General features: G+C 43.0%; 1 protein-coding gene across 1 annotated transcript in view; it reads left to right on the forward strand.

The window, feature by feature from the left end:
* Window positions 1-17,614, forward strand: part of TTC37 (tetratricopeptide repeat domain 37) — a 2,356,248-nt gene that overhangs the window by 615,227 nt on the left and 1,723,407 nt on the right. The gene's annotated exons all lie outside the window — the stretch shown is intronic.

Consider the following 17,614-nt stretch of genomic DNA (forward strand, 5'->3'; position numbering starts at 1 on the left):
AAAGAATGAAACAATACTAATTTCATGAATTTTAATCATTCCTTGACTTAGGAATGGGGTCCATTCCTGTCATGTTATTAGAAACCCAAAAGATTTGGAGAAATTAAAAAGCAGAGAATGTGAAGTTGTTCAGTCTTGCCTTTATTCTTACTGATGGGTTCGGAGCTGAACATTGGCTCCGATTCGGCCAAATAGCAAAGCTCGAGGTCTCGAACAGCTTGAGGCCAAGCCCTATCCCACAATGCACCACTACATTCCCCAGATCTAGTTTGCTGCAACTGAGCGGGTGTTTTTTAAAGCTCTTGGCCGTTAATTGGATAGATAAGTGTGAATTTTATAAAAAAAAAATCTACCTTTTTTTCTCTATATGTAGTGGTTTAGGTTAGTAGTTCTAAAACTGTTGGCTTGTTGTCCGTTTGGACTTGTATTCAGTTAGATAGGTTTTCTTTATTAGTGTGTTGAGTTACTTGGGCGTGGCCCTGTTATTTTAGTTAAGGTCGTTGGCCTTTTGTGATAGTACATAGCTCTATCCCAGCCTGGTTAGGCTTGCTAGAGTTTTTTGCACATTTTACTTTAGCCGGTTAGGCCTTTGGCTGTTTTTTTTCAGACTAGAGGCTTCTTGTTTGTACTGTTAGCGAGTTAGGCTCTTGTTGCAGTATTGCTGCCATTATAACTAGTTTATAACCAATAGGCATATATATATATATATATATATATATATATATCTATATATATATATATATTCTTGGACTTGTACTGTTTTTTTGGATCAGAATGTCAGAGAAGACTAAATTGGGATTTAAACTGTGTCATTCCACTTGTGTGCACTGTCTAGGGCAGGTACACTTGCAGGAGGTTTGCTCTATTTGCCATGGCTTTAGCTCCAGGATTTTAGCCGAGATAAAGCATAAGTTGGTTGAGAGGGGCTTGATTAAAACAGCCTTTCAGTCAGATTTGGATTCTGCTTCCAGTCAGCCAAATCCATCTTCTCGTGCATCGTCATCTGGTTCAACACCAAAGGGCTCTTCGGTCCCGAAGTCATCTAAGAAGGCTACAGTCTCAGCTCCAGAGCCATCGGAACTGACCATTCAGGTTGCTGGCAGGAGCCGGTCCCCAGTTCTGAAACCGGTGTCTCCTACCTTGAGGTCGCCGATTCTGGGCTCACCGGCTCCATCAGTGGTATCCTCTGGGGCTTCTAGACTATATGATTCGAATGTGGACCAAGTGGTGCGGAGACTTCTACAGGACCCGGCGCTTGCAAAATTCTGTCTGTTTAGACTCGCGCAGCTTCGGAACCGACAAAGTCCTCTCCTATTGTTGTTGCTCATCATCTGACTGTCACTGAGACTTCGGAGTCAGAGGAGGCCAGTCGGTCATTAGTGGAGCCGTCTGTGCCGACACTCACCTCTGAGCTGTCGGTACTGATCCCCTGATATCCTCTGCTCCGGCTGTGGAATCTGGGAGCCAACAGTCTCCTGTTGGGTCAGGGGGTGGAGTCTAACAGATAAGTCTGTTCTGACTCTTCCTCTTGGGACGTCAGCACGGATGAGTTTGGCTTCTGGCTTGGAGCTGGTGGTTCTGGTGCGGGAGGAGTCCTTGGTGTCTTCGGACCCGGGTGCTTCCTCGCATCGGAGCTGTGAGGCCTTCGATGCCATGAGGAGGGCTTTATCCCCACAGGACTTACACAACCTCTGATATGGCCACCTCCTCCCAAAAGATGCCTGCTTCTTCTCTACTACCACAAGTTCACCATAAGCGTAGGGACCCAGAGCCTCAGGACGCCCCCTTGGGGGAACCTTGCTCTTCCGAGACTTCCCCAGAGATTCCCACTGAGGAGGTCTCTTGGAAGAGGCTATGTAAGAGGAGACACCTCGATTCCCTCAGGAATCTGTCACGTCAGAAACCGAATTGGAGGAATTGGAAGGGTCCCCTTCTGAGGATCTTTCCTTCGGGGATATCCTTGAGATCCTTAAGCAGAGAGGGGACTGGCAGCCCCTAAACCCTACCAAGGACGAATCAGTGCTCCTGAAGGCTTTCGGTTCCCGACCCTCCACCTCTTGGGTGTCTCCATCCTTTGATGAGTTAATGGCCCTTTTATCTCGAAGGGCATAGAAGTCACCAGATTCTATGAAGCCTGTTCCTAGAAGGCCAAACAAGTACATATCAACACCCCGTGACAAGGTCTTTTTATCTAGACCCATACCTGTTGATGCCATGGTGGTGGTGGCAGCCACTAAAAAGAAGATGTCAAGAGACTTCTACGTCTGTTCTTCCTCCTAATAGAGAGTCTAGGATAATGGACAGATTTGGGAAGCATATGTTCACGACCTTTGCACTTCGGTCATTGAAATACCTGACCCACTTCACACGTCTACAAAGAGATCTCCTCATTGAGCTTGGAGATGCTCTCCAGGGTGCAGTAGCAGACTCTGTGATGGACAAGGTGACATCTAAGCTTGCTACCCTCAATTCCATTGTAAATTCGTCCATGCGCCTCTGGTCTTACGCAGCAGATGGAACGAGTAGGGCTGCGGGTACAGGAATTGCTCTACAGAGACATTCCTGCATCTGCTTATGCTCTTTTTCGAAACCCTTTAAGTCATTTGTGAATGCCCCTTTTGATGGTTCCTCCTTATTTGGACCAAAAGTAAAAGAGACCCTCACCAGATGTGAGCAAGACGGTAAGACTCTATCTGTCGTTGGAGTCCGTTTTTCTACCCCTATGAGACCTTATCCCAAAGGTCAATGGGGTGGGAAGATGTGGTTCCATAAGACCCAAGGAGCCTTTCCAAACTCACAAGGTGAAGCCTCCTCCAGGGGCAGAGGGGGAGGCAATGGTGGAAGGCGATGCCCACATGGCAGAGGGGGTCCGCAGAACCAGGGTGACAGAGATCAGTTCCTTGAGAAACCTTATCAGCACTCCTGAAAGGAGGCCCGACTGTTCTGCTCTAGAGGCAGTCTTGGGACATTTGTCTTTGTAACTAGGTACCTGGCTAAATATCTCAGAAGACCGATGGCTACAAAACGTTATTTCCAGAGGATATTCCATCCCTTTTCAGTCTTATCCCAGACCAACAAAAGGAATCCCAGACGTTCCACTGAGTCTATGGGATGTAGCATCCATAGAGGTCCAGAAATTATTGCAAAAAAGAGTCATCCAGCCAGTCCCAGCAGACCAGGATCCGGAAATTACTCTAGGTTCTTTTTGGTACCAAAGAAGACAGGGGACTGGAGACCTATTCTGGACCTCAGCAGGCTCAACAAATATGTGGTGGTGAAGAAGTTCTGGATGGTCATGCTTCAGTCCATTCTCCCGTTTTTAGGGAAGGATGATTGGATGTGCTTTACTGATTTACAGGATGCGTACTACCATATCAAAATGGCCAGGCCATCCAGGGATCATCTGCGCTTCCGGCTGGGAGCCAGTCATTTCCAGTTTCGGGCACTGCCCTTTGGTCTCTCTACAGCCCCCAGAGTGTTCACCAAATGCATGGCAGTGGTCATGGCTCACTTGAGGCATTCAGGAAAGTGTTTCCTTACTTGGATGACTGGCTCCTTCATGCCCCCACCAGGCATCTGCTTATTCGGGCAAGGGACGCTACCAGGGAGCTATGTTCACAGCTGGGCATTACGATAAATTTAGAAAAGTCTGCCTTATTGCCATCGCAGCGTACAGTCTTTATAGGAGCAGACTTAGACATGGTCAGCATGTTCCTGAAGCTCCCTCCCAAAAGGGTTATTGTCCAACAACAGATTGTGTGGATCTCCTGTCAAGTCGAAAAGTACCATCATCCCAGATTCTCAAACTGCTCGCCACTATGGCAGCAGCAATTATTACAATACCCCTTGCGAGATCCCACATGCGCATTCTTCAATGGCTGCTTTTCACACAGTGGACCTGTCAGGAATTACCCTTAAATCATCTAGTCTTGATTACCGACTCTTGCAAGAAAGACCTTCGTTGGTGGCTAACGTCGGAAACAGTGACTATGGGCGACCCATTTGTTCTTCCCTCTCCAGTCGCAATGGTGACCACGGATGCCTCCCAGATTGGGGGGGGGGGCATTATCAGGGACGGACAGCTCAAAGTACTTGACAGGCTCACAAGGCTTATTTGCACATAAACGTCCTGGAGATGAGAGTGGTTCTTCTAGCGTTGCAGGCCTTTCAGGACTCTTTTCCCCTAGGCACGATTGCAATTCAGTCGGACAGCATGTCGGTAGTCTGGTACATCAACAAACAAGGAGGAACCAAATCCCACCCCCTGTGTCAAGAGGCTCTGAGATTATGGAATTGGGCAGAGTCCATCCAGCATTTTCTGATTGCAATGCACATCCCGGGGAAATGCAGTGTAATAGCGGAGAGACTCAGTAGAGCTATTCTGCTACCTCTTGAGTGGTCTCTCCAGAATGAAGTAGTGAAAATGATTTTCCGCAGATGGGGCCAGCCTTGCTGCGACCTTTTTGCCACCTCCACAAACACCAAGTGCACCAACTACTTTGCCTTGATCCCTCAACAGGGTCAGCCACCGAGGGACACTCTGGTCCATGATTGGCCTCCGGGACTCCTTTATGCTCCCCTCCCCTTTCCATTGATCCCCAAGGTATTGCAGAAAGCCAGTTTCCTGGGCAGGACACTCATCTTAATTGCCCCCTATTGGCCTTGTCAAATTTGGTTCCCCTATCTGAAGCCTCATCTACTAGAGGAGCCATGGATCCTGGACCCAGTGCCGGATCTTTTGACACATTCGTCAGGAGCTCTTCATCCCTCTCTTCAGTCCATCAAGAGAACCACAAAAACGAGCAGCGGCAACCAAATCCAAAGCAAACCAAGTTTAATTGATAACGTAAGCAACAAAACGCTTTCGGAGAGCCCAGTGTCTCTCCTTCCTCAGACAAATTTTACAAACAGCTTGCAACCAGATTTATACAATTTAAAATCAATTAAATAATCAGACAATTTAAGTTAATTAAATAAAATCAGTGAACTAGAAATAAATTATAATGTAACTACAACACTAATTGGATGTTGCCACACTCTGTCCTCATCATTAACATAATAAATGCATGTGAGTTTGTGGGCGTCTGCATATAAATACACACTCATAATTCATTCCTAAAGTATAAATACATATGTGAAAACACACACACACGGGCCCATACATAGGAAGTAAAACCTTAAAACATTTAAAAATAGTAATAATTAATTGATAACAAGTTATAAATCCAAAAAACACTTGCATTTTACAATAAAATTGACTATGTGTAGCAATTTAAACCAAGTTTAATTTACATGAAAAACCAAAAGTAAAGCAAGCGTTTTTATTAACATTTTACACACACAACGACTAGCTATATTCCACACGTAAGGGAACTACCTCTTTAAAGATAACAGTTTTAAAACACAGGAGTTAGAAACACACTCATTTAAACCAGGGTGCATATATGCACCAGTACAGATCTGCCAGGCCAGTTCATTGATGTCTAAATGGGTTTGCCACGGGCCTCCCTTATTGTCCACCATCACTTTCCCCAAAATAGTAAACTTAAAAAAATGATCAGGGAATGCACCAATGTGCCTAGCAAGGGCATTATTAAAGTCATACCTTGAAATAGCATATATGTGTTCATAAATACGCTGCTTAAATTTCCTTTCAGTTTTCCCTATATAAAAAGTGGCGCATTTCTGACACAACGCCAGGTAGACCACACCATTTGTCTCGCAACTATATTTCCCTGTTATGTAATATTCAACATTCCTAACTAACTTTAGAATCTGTCAGTACATACTTACATTGATTACACACCCCACATTTAGTCATTGCTACCGCACGTTGACGAGTGGAACGTGATTGAAATTCAAGCATGCTTTTTAAATTACACCCCCTTCTGAAAGTAATTTTCGGGGCTTCCCCCAATCGGTGGGACAGAAAATTATCATCTAAAATCAAAGCCCAGTTTTTATTAAACACCTTCCTAATATGATAATGATCTACAGAAAAGGTGCACAAAAACCTAGTTACAAAAGGGGAATCTAATTTAGTGTCAACATCCAGTCCTGGTACATCTGTATGGGCCAATTCAGTACTGGTGCAAACAAATGAAAGAATTGGTTTAGAAAAACCAGATCTTCTCTTGTTTATAACTTCAGTGCTAATGTCAGACAACATTAAAGAAGGATACCCTCTGTTTACAAACATATGGCTTAACTGTTCACATTCAAACAGAAAGTCTTCGAAATCCGAGACCATCCTAGCAGCCCTTACTAACTGACCGTTCACTACAGCTTTCTTTTGATAAATAGGATGACAGCTAGTAAAATGCAAAAATGCATTTGAGTAAGTAGGCTTACGATAAATGACACTCTTGTATCTTGAGTTCATCACGTCTTTACTAACCAGCATGTCCAAAAAGTTAATACTAAACTCCTGCAGGTTATATGTGAATTCCAAAAAGGAAGTTAATTTAGAAATGGTCCTTAAAAAGGCAGGGACTTCAGAAGGTGCTGCTTTCCAGATAAAGAACATGTCGTCCTGGTATCGAGTCCATCAAACTGACAGCTTGGCTGCTCCAATTCCCAGAATAGCCAGGTTCCAGAATCTATCAGAAGAAGCGCGACATATCCTTTTGTTGTCACACAAATCGTCTACTCGGAAACGTTACCTCAGTAAGTGGAAAAGGTTTTCCATTTGGGCACAACAGAATAATATTGACCCTTTCCAGGCGTCTATAGCAGATATACTGGAATTCCTAACTGTAGAATATGAACGGCTAAAGTATGTGTTCAAGGAGATTGAGTATGTGAAAACCTGTATGCATTGAGATGAACTCTGTACTACAGACTGAGTAAGCCGTGAGTAGTGAAAAAGTACTGAAAAACAAGAGCCTGTTTGAAAGCAGGAAATGTGCCTTATATGGAAGTATATCTGATTTTCTTTCTCTGCCTAGAGATGTAGTAATGTGAACTGCTTTAAGCCTACGGGTAAACCACTGATTGATTAATTGTCTTTTGTACTAATGTAATTGGTCTAGTTTATATTTTTGTACTGTCAGCAGTATCACCAGCATATAAGCGTATGCATTCCTTTGTTCAGGGAGTCTCCTTGGTACTTTCCATGAGGCTCCCACACGTGTGTAATAAATACCACTGAAAGAGAGGAAGAAGTGTCTTGTCTTCATTTAAGGTAAAATGTTAAATGCAGCATAACTAAACTATTCAGTGAAGGAGCTGCAGCAGCAACCATTCAAGTCCAAGTCACTGCTATTTCTAATTTTCATTTAGGGGCAGCTGAAAATGGTATCATGTCTAATAAGCTGGCTAAGGCTTTTTTGAAAGGTATTATACACTTAAAACCACCAATCAGATCTCCCACTACTCCCTGTAACCTAACTCTAATCTTGTCCAGAATTATTCTTCCGCCCTTTGAACCTTCCTCTTCTTGTGAGCTGAAGTTTCTTTCACGGAAGACTATATTCTTGGAGGCTATTACATCGGCACGTAGAATTTCAGAATTGTAAGCCCTTTCCATCAAACCACCCTACCTAATATTTCATAAATATAGGGTTTCCCTCAGGATGAATCCATCGTTTCTACCCAAGGTATGTTCTGAATTTTCACTGAATCAGACGATTGAGTTTCCTGTCTTCTTTCCTAATTATTCAAATCAGCTGGAATATATGCTTCACAAACTTGATGTGCATAGACAACTTCGATTTTATTTGGACAGAACAAAAGATCTCAGAAGGGCTGAGCAGCTGTTTGTCTCCTCAGATTCAAGAAAAGGTACACCTGTGTCCAAACCTACTGGCTCTCTGATTGTATCTCATTTATCTACAGTAAAGCGGGTATTGCATTACAGAACAAGGTCAAGGCTCATTCTATAAGGGAGGTTTCTGCTTCTGCAGTCTTGTTGACCAGGTTGCCTATAGATTTTATTTGTGCAGCTGCTACCTGGTCAAATCCATATATTTTTATATCTCATTACAAAGTGGACAAGGCCTCTAGGAACAGAGCTTCATTGGGATCTACTGTCCTGAAGCAGGTACTCCCGTGAGCCACCCAAGATTGTGGTGCTGGGGATGCTACCCATCAGTAAGAATGAAGGTGAGATTGAACAACTTCACATTAAGAAGTTATGTACTTACCATAACATTCCATGTGAGTTGTTACTCTCTCCTTCATTATTATGACCCTCCCTCCTACCCCCTTCCTATGTCTGGAAGCACTAGAGGTATCACTTGGTTGGTTTTGGTTTTCTTGAAGACGTTTCCTCTTACCCTGGATGTATGATTTCTTCGAAATCTGGGATAGGTTTCTACTCCATTTGGCAGCTTGTGGGATAGGGCTTGGCCTTGAGCTGTTAGAGACCTGATATGACATGATATGTATGAGCACATGTAACATGTGATATTAAGTAGAATTGCAGTAAGCAAAAAATGATGCACTATACATTACGCAAACATTTTAATTTCACCCCATAAGTAGGAATGTTGTTGGTATAAAGAGTTGATGTAGAGGAAGGGAAGTACAACTGTTAGTGATCAGTATCAGAGCTGCTTCCTTGTAGTTGGCTGTGATTGATTCTCTAACCATCTGGATATACAAAGCTGATATAAATATACTTTTTTGCGCTTGATCTGTTTCATTGATAGTTAATAAAACTGTACTACATTTATTTATTTGCTCGATTGAATGTTACTGGTCTCTGCATTTTGTTAACAAAACTGTACTGCATTTATTTATTTGCTTGATTGAATTTTGCTGGTCCATGTCTGCATTTTGTTTTTCCCACCCTCCCGTTCTAGTGTTATTGTATTCTTAAACTTGGTGGCTTTGGAATTGCCCGTCCCTGCTGTAAATCTGATTTTGGACACTCCTCCCAGTCGCATCTCATTTGCTCACTCTACATTGAGGTCATTTGGGAAGGGATACCCCTTTGCTTCTTTGATTTTGGACACTCCTCCCAGTCCCATCTCATCTCATCAGCTCATTCTACCGTGTACAGAGAGAACATTTGGGAAGGCCAACCCCTTAGTTTCTTAATCTTGAATTATCTGCTGTTTCCTCCCTCTCCACTTGACAAAAAATATGCTTTATTCAGCTGCTTTTACTGTAATTGTGTTCTTCCTACTTTTATTACCTTATTTTGGTTTGCTGCTTGATTGTATTCTGCTGCATTTATTACTGCCTGTTAGTAGCCTGATTAAATTTATCTGTTATTCTAAGCCTCTTAGTTTTGGTTTTAGCACTTGGGCTTCATGCCAGTTATTTTACTTTTAAGAAGTTTTTTTGTGGTCTACACTCTTGTGGACAAACCTTTATCAAAGCCCTCACTCCAAAAGTCCGCCCAGGTATTCAGAACACTATGTCTGGACAATTCCCATCAGTTTCTGCTGCCAGCATGGTCAACATGGACATACTGAGACAGTGTAGCAACTACCTCATGTTCACTGACAGCCCTCTTCTCCTAGCACATATTTCTTCTACTTGCGAGAAATGTATCAACATCAGTAACATGGAAACCACCCTCTCTCATGCCACAGTCAGTACTCCTGACAAAGAGAAGATTGCCAGCACAAACACCACACCACCCACATCACATAGCCAAGCACAACACCCACCCACCTATGCAGAGGTCCTCAATAAAAACTTACCTAAACAACAGAGACCTCCAAAACACACTCACAAACATTCCACACGCAGCAGACAGCACACCAGTGTCTCACAAACGCAGCCTATAAGGCATAGCAATAAACTAACACAGCCTGTAAAGCATAACAATAATAAATGCTAGTCATTGGTGATTCAGTTGTGAGAGACACCGATGTCCCTCTCACCAGGCTCAACAAGGAGAAGGTCACGGTCAGTTGTCTGTCAGGTGCCAGAATCTGCCGCTTCGCACACGCAATTAAGTCTCTCCACAACAGGTACAAGTATGACTGTCATTGTCCATGTTGGTGTGAATGACTTCAGACATACCTCCCTGGACTATATGAAGAGAGACATGATTGAGCTCTCAGAGTGTGTGTTCCAGGCAGGTTTGACCCTAGACCTAAGCAGCATCCAACATTCACTGAGAATGATGCCACAATAATGACAAAAAATAATTGACTTCAATAATTGGTTTAGTTTCTGGTGTCATTCCAAGGGGATCCAGTATCTGTCTGCCTTGGATGACGAGGTTGATAGGCCTCGTAGAAGGGCCAATCTGAAGGAGATTGGAGACTGTAAAGTGGTGGCAGGGGAAAGTGTAGTTAGGCAGCATAGGATGGTGGTTTGTAGGATGACATTGGTGATCAAGAAGAGGAGGATGCGTGTGAGGGCAGCACTAAGGATCAAATGGTGGAAATTGAAAAAGGGTAATTGTGAGGTGATGTTCAGGGAAGAGTTAAGACAGGCACTGGGTGGCAGTGAAGAGTTACCGAATAGCTGGGTAACTACAGCAGAGCTAGTAAGAGAGATGGCTAGAAGGGTGCTTGGTGTGACATCTGGAAAGAGGAAGAAGGACAAGGAGACCTGGTGGTGGAATGAAGAAGTACAGGAGAGTATACAGAGAAAGAGGTTGGGAAGAAGTGGGATTGTCAAAGAGATGAAGAAAATAGACAAGAGTATAAGGAGATGAGGTGCATGGCAGAGAGAGAGGTGGCGAAGGCTAAGGATAAGGCGTATGAAGAGTTGTATAAAAGGTTGGACACTAAGGAGGGGGAAAAGGACCTGTACCGATTGGCTAGACAGAGGGACCGAGCTAGTAAAGATGTGCAGTAGGTAAGGGTGATAAAGGATAATGAGGGAAACGTACTCGCAAGTGAGGAGAGTGTGTTGAGCAGATGGAAAGAGTACTTTGAGGGGTTGATGAATGAAGAGAATGAGAGGGAGAGAAGTTTGGATGATGTGCGGATAGTGAATCATGAAGTGCAGTGGATTAGCAAGGAGGAAGTAAGGATAGCTATGAAGGGGATGAAGAACGGAAAGGCTGTTGGTCCAAATGACATACTTGTGGAAGCATGGAGGTGTTTAGGTGAAATGGCAGTAGAGTTTTTAACTAGATTGTTTAATGAAATCTTGGAAAGTGAGAGGATGCCTGAGGAATGGAGAAAAGTGTTTTGGTACCGATTTTTAAGAATAAGGGTGATGTGCAGAGCTGTAGTAACTACAGAGGGATTAAACTGATCAGTCACAGCATGAAGTTATGGGAAAGAGTAGTGGAAGCTAGGTTAAGAAGGGAGGTGATGATTAGTGATCAGCAGTATGGTTTCATGCCAGGAAAGAGCACTACAGATGCGATGTTTGCTCTGAGAGTGTTGATGGAGAAGTACAGAGAAGGTCAGAAGGAGTTGCATTGTGTCTTTATGGATTTAGAGAAGGCATATGACAGGGTGCCTAGAGAGGAGTTGTGGTATTGTATGAGGAAGTTGGGAGTGTCAGAGAAGTATGTAAGAGTGGTACAAGATATGTACGAGGGTAGTGTGACAGCAGTGAGGTCTGCGGTGGGAGCGACGGATGCGTTTAAGGTGGAGGTGGGATTACATCAAGGATCAGCTCTGAGTCCTTTCTTATTTGCAATGGTGATGGACAGGTTGACAGACAAGATCAGATAGGAGTCCCCGTGGATTATGATGTTTGCAGATGATATTGTGATCTGTAGTGAGAGTAGGGAACAAGTGGAGGAGACCCTGGAGAGGTGGAGATATGAGGAGGAATGAAGGTCAGCAGGACTAAGACAGAATATATGTGTGTGAATGAGAGGAAGGATAGAGGAATGGTGAGGATGCAGGGGAGTAGAGGTGGTGAATGTGAATGAGTTTAAGTGCTTGGTATCAACAGTTCAAAGTAATGGTGAGTGTGGAAGATAGGTGAAGAAGAGAGTACAGGCAGGATGGAGTGGGTGGTGAAGAGTGTCAGGAGTAATTTGTGACAGACGAGTACCAGTAAGAGTGAAAGGGAAGGTCTACAAGAGGGTAGTGAGACCAGCTATGTTATACGGGTTGGAGACAGTGGCATTGACAAAAAGGCAGGAGTCGGAGCTTGACGTGGCAGAGTTGAAGATGTTAAGATTTGCGCTGGGTGTGACGAGGATGGACAGGATTAGAAATAAGTATATTAGAGGGTCGGCCCAGGTTGGAAGGCTTGGAGACAAAGCCAGAGAGGCAAGATTACGTTGGTTTGGACAGGTGCTGAGGAGGGATGCAGAGTATATTGGGAAAAAGATGCTAAGGATGAAGCTGCCAGGTAACAGGAAAAGAGGAAGGCCTAAGATAAGGTTCATGGATGTGGAGAGAGAGGATATGCAGGTGGCTAGTGTGACAGAGCAAGATGCAGAGGACAGGAGGAAATGGAAACAGTTGATCTGCTGTGGCGACCCCTAACTGGAGCAGCCGAAAGTAGAAGAAGAAGCAGCTTTGCCTGAGATGGCCTCCACCTGTTACCTTTGGGATTCTGGATTCTGGCCAAGGCTCTTGCCTCCCCATTGTATAGCCAATGTCCCAAAGACAAATCTTCCAACATAAAAGATCTGTCAAAAAGCAAATTGAAGGTCATGCTGCTTAACCATAGGAGACTTGACCTGAAAATGCACTCAATGAAGGCTCTCCTCACACTGGAAGATGCCGACATCTGTGCAGTCATGGAAACTTGGTTCAGGGCTGCACCCCTGCCTTACCAGGCTATACCTCATTCCACACATTCCTACCCCAAAATGATGTCGGGAAGACTAAGGGTGGTGGAGTCTCTATCTTCATTAAAGACGAGCATACCTCCAGACTGGTTTGTCAGCATGATGCGTTAGAACTACTCCAGGTGCAACTGACAGTTAAGATACCCATCCAAGTTATAGCCAGCTGTAGACCCCCCTTCATAACTCAGGGCACCCACTCCTCCTACTTGGACCTACTTGACTCCATGAAGGTACCCCCTAACACCGTGATCCTTGATGACTTCAGCTATCCCACCATAGACTGAGTAAACTATTCCTGCACTAATGCACTCACCCAAAGATTCCTTGACTTCATCAGTTCTAATGCACTAGACCAGCCTGTCTCGTCCCCCACAAGGGGAGATAACATACTGGACTTGGTTCTCACCAACATGGACAACCGCTACATCACTCCCATAGTAAGCTCTTCACTGGTAAGATCAGATCATCTGTCTGTCTCATTCAAAGTTTCTATCCCGCCCAGCCATAACCAGGCTAAAAAACTTCTCAAAAGCTGACTAAAACCTCCTAACGGAAGGTATCAGTAGCTTCACACCACCATCCCTCCCCAGAGGATGCAGACAACTATGCTGAACAGTATGCCATTGCAGTATACAAGCACCTGTACAACTGTAGACTCAGCCATACGCTCCTCAAGGAAACACAAACATGTCTGGTGGACATTCTCTTTCAACAGGCTTTACAACAAAAGGAAGAAACTGTTGTCCAAGGGTAAAAAGGCACAACTTCCCAATTGGAAAAACTCCTTCCTTAGCCTCAACAAGCAAATTAGATCACTAGTGAAAACCTCCAAAGCCAATTATGAATCGAAACTAGCCTCCGAAACAAAGGGAAACCACAAGGCCTTCTTCAGTTACGTCAGGAATCTTCATGGCAAAGCCAAGGTTTGTTCTGAATTAGTACTTAACAGTACACTGATCCTGTTGACTTAGTTAACCTGCTAGCAGATAGGTTCAGCACAAACATCACCCCCCTGTTCCCTATCAAAGGCCCATTCGACATCCCCGATAACTTTTCCCACACCTCACATCTCCATAGAGCAAGTGTTAAACGGCCTATCCAAGACAAAGAGCACAGCTTCCATGGGTCCTGATAGTATCCCAGGCTGCATTCTGCACCATCTCCAGCAAGAGCTAGCTTTGCCTTTGCACATCCTGTTCAGCCATAGCTTAAGTACAGGCTTCATTCCAGCAGAGTGGAGAACTGCCATTATCATCCCCTTGCACAAAGGTGGTGCCACTACTGACCCTGGAAACTATTGACCCATTAGCTTGACGAGTCTGATCTGTAAAGCCATAGAGCATATTATTATGGATCTCATAAACAAGGACATAGGCAATCTCCAAGCACTTGACCCCACCCAGTTCGGATTTGCAAGAACAGATCTTGCCTTTTGAACCTGGTTGACTTCTTGGAGATGGTCATCAAGGCCCTGGATGAGGGAAAGGCAGTACATAGAGCTTACCTTGACTTGGCCAACCTTTTGACACAATTCCCACTCTGGCATCATCGAAAAACCAACACAGCTTGGCATAAATCCCTATCTCATCAGGTGGGGTGGCCATCTGGCTCATCAATAGGACCCACAAGGTCAAAATAGGTGCTTCCACCTCTGACAGCAGACCTGTCACTAGTGGTGTGTTCCCCAGAGAGCTGTCCTGGGACCCCTATTGTTTGGCATCTACTTCTCAGAGGTCTAGGCAAAGACAAAAGGCCTGTGGCTGACCAAGTTTGCAGACAACTGTATGTTGGGTGCGGTCATGGACTCCCTAACATACTGCAAGAGGGTCTCACAGCAACAAATGAATGGTGCCAATGTCATGGCCTTAGGTTAAATCCAAAAAAATGTATCATGCCACTCGGAAAAAACACAGCCCTTACTCATTACCACATCAACGGTAACCCCCTCAGCACACAACCTGTGGTGAGAGACCTGGGTACACAGGTTGACAACAATCTAACATTCGACCATCATCTAGCGGCAGTGGTCAGAAACGCCTTTTACTTGGTTCACCTCATAAGTAAAGGGATTGCATCCAGGAAAAGGAGGTTATTTCTCTGTACTCCTCCCTCATTAGGCCAGTAATTAAGTGTAATCCCCCGTTTGGTATGTACCTGTCCAAACACCTGCACCAACTGGAAAGGCCACAGAAATACCTTACAAAGAGAATCCATGGCATCCAACACCTGTCCTCTGTGGACAGGCTCAAATCACTATCACACTACTCTGTATTGTACAGATTGCTCAGAGGAGATCTCTGTCTTGCCTACAAGGCAATCTCGGACCCCGCCCTACTAGAGATGCTCCATATCCGTAAGCCTAATTGCTCGCACTTTACCCACTCAAAAGGCCTAAATCTGATATGAGACATCAAGAAAACCTACTGAAGAGACAGGTTTGTCTCACAGAGGCTGCCCCGTCTCTGGAATAGACTTCCCATACACATCAAACAGAGTACCTAACTGACCCTCTTCAAGTGCAACTTTGATGAGTGGATGGGAAATGACACATTTGTCCCAGGGGTTCCATCTGTGTGCCTCACTGACAGGGGTGACAGGTGCTGACTGAGGTTTCTTTTTTGGGGCTAAACTCTTGGCTAGGCTTGTAAGGGCCCCAGGGCCATTAGCCTAGTAATCTCCTATTGTCCTGTGATATTAATAATTTTGTATATTAAAAGGGTTGTAGGAGTGTTATAAGTGTTAGAGCCATGAGTTTCAAGTGTCTTCCACACCAGCATACAAGGTATTGATATACTGTACCTGGCAGTCTAGGTTTCTTCATTGATTTTACTACATTTCTGTTTTACAGTATTTCACTGTTCTTAATGTTATAAAATATGTTGTACTTATTGAAAAAGAACATGTACAAAATGACAGTTTTTTTCAGTTGTTTACAAATTAAAATATTTAGAAGGTTAATTTTAAACGAGACACCACTTTAACTGGGAAATGAACAGGATTTCTGGCTAAGTATGTATGTTTGTTTGGATCTAGGACTCTTGAACGAAAGCGCTTTTAACCAAAAGTAAAACTGCTGAACACACTTTAGCAAAAGTGCTTTTCACCGAAAAAGCACCTTCACTAAAGTGTGCAAAAAAATTATAATTAACAAAATTAAAAAAAAAAAAAAAAAAATAGAACTCACGTTTACACAGGGGGGCAGCCCCCCCCCCCCACTTTTATATTCTCACTCCAAGATCGCACTACAGTAGGAAAAAGGGAATATTCCCTTATCCCCACTGTGCTACAATCTCAGCAACATCCATTTCCCCACATTTTTCTCTCTCTCTCTTTTTTTTTTTTTAGCACACACTCACAAAAGTGCTTTTTCGGTGAAAAGCACTTTCGCGAAAGTGTGCTCGTCCATTTCACTTTTGGTGAAACAGTCATTTGGTAGACAGTACAGATTCTTTTGTTTTTAAAGTTATTCACTCTTGTATACTTAAAACATGGGGAAAATTATAATTTTTTTTTACTATTTCTTACAAACTTTGAAAAAAAAAACTACAAAACGTTTTTTTCCAGAGACCACTTATTTTGTATGCTTAGTAAAGTTTTAGTTCACAGTGCCTGATAACCGTGCTTAGCTTAGTCACTTCCCTTTGTTATAAAATGTCTAAACATACTCTTAATGCAGGCAGCAAATACATGTACAGGAAACTTCACTTATTTTGTTGTTGTTTTGAATGATGACCAGGTTCATTCGTAATACTTTATTTTGTTTCATTTTAATCATTTTTGTGTTAAAAGTGATTTTAATTTTCTTTATGAATTTGCAAATGTGTAAAAGGTTTTTACATGAATAGTACTATTTTGAAGGTATTCTATGCAGTAGAACATAATGTTTATTAATACATCTGTAATTTTTACAGTTTGTAAGTTTTTTGATTTTAAATATTTTAAGGACTGCTGATGTTACTAAAACACTATGTTCTTTGAATTGATGGTACAGATAGAATAGTGATTAGTTCTCTGCGTCACCATAAAACTTACTTTGTATTTCTTTTATCTTACAATGTGCTTTAAGTACTAGAGTTGGGTATATATATATATATATATATATATATATATATATATATATATATATATATATATATTGTAATTTCCCCTCTAGTTTTTTATTAATCCACCATTCTCCTAGAGTTTGCTGGATTTCATTCTTGACAACACAGACATTTTAAGCATTCAATAATTTGGTGCAGAACCATTGCTTATATCTGGGGAATACAGAATTTCAGAGTAAAAAAAGAGACCGAGTGAGACTTTGTTGTAAGATAGTATCTTCTGATAGGCTAACATCATGTGACATGCTTAGCTTAGCCTACATCTTTTTGCTGTTACTGGGACATCATTTTCTTTTCTTCTGTGCTGTCCTCTTACATGAATATTGCACTGCAACCCATGTGTTCCTTTTTAGGAGCAATAGCAGCATGACAAGGCTATCACAGTGTATGATGTCATTTTATAACATTACACTTCCTTTACCTAACCTGTTGAGAGCTTGTAGTACCTGACAGATCTGTAGAGCTCTCTGTGTATGCTAGGTTACGGAGGGCTATTTCACTGTGATATTTTGTTTCTAGTCTGATGACTCTTGTTTCCACAGCATCTAATCCCTCCACTCCCCTCATTTCAGGAAAGGCAGGCTGTTCAATGACCACGTATATTCTCTCCCATCCCCTGCTTTCTGTGCAGCACCAAACCCTCCAGACAAATTGGTTCACTACAGTCATGGGCAAACTCATTTCCTTTGCATCCTTTGTCAGGCTGACTTGGCAGTAAGACACGTCAGGTTGATTGCATTTTAAAGACTTTTCACATGTGAAATGGATATTTTGCAATAATTATGGTTTAGAGTACACATTTATGCTTAATAAATTATATTGTTGATGAATTTTGACT

The sequence above is a fragment of the Protopterus annectens genome, chromosome 2.part2, assembly GCF_019279795.1.
Source record: "Protopterus annectens isolate FY-2018-M chromosome 2.part2, PAN1.0, whole genome shotgun sequence".
Taxonomy (NCBI): Eukaryota; Metazoa; Chordata; order Ceratodontiformes; family Protopteridae; genus Protopterus; species Protopterus annectens.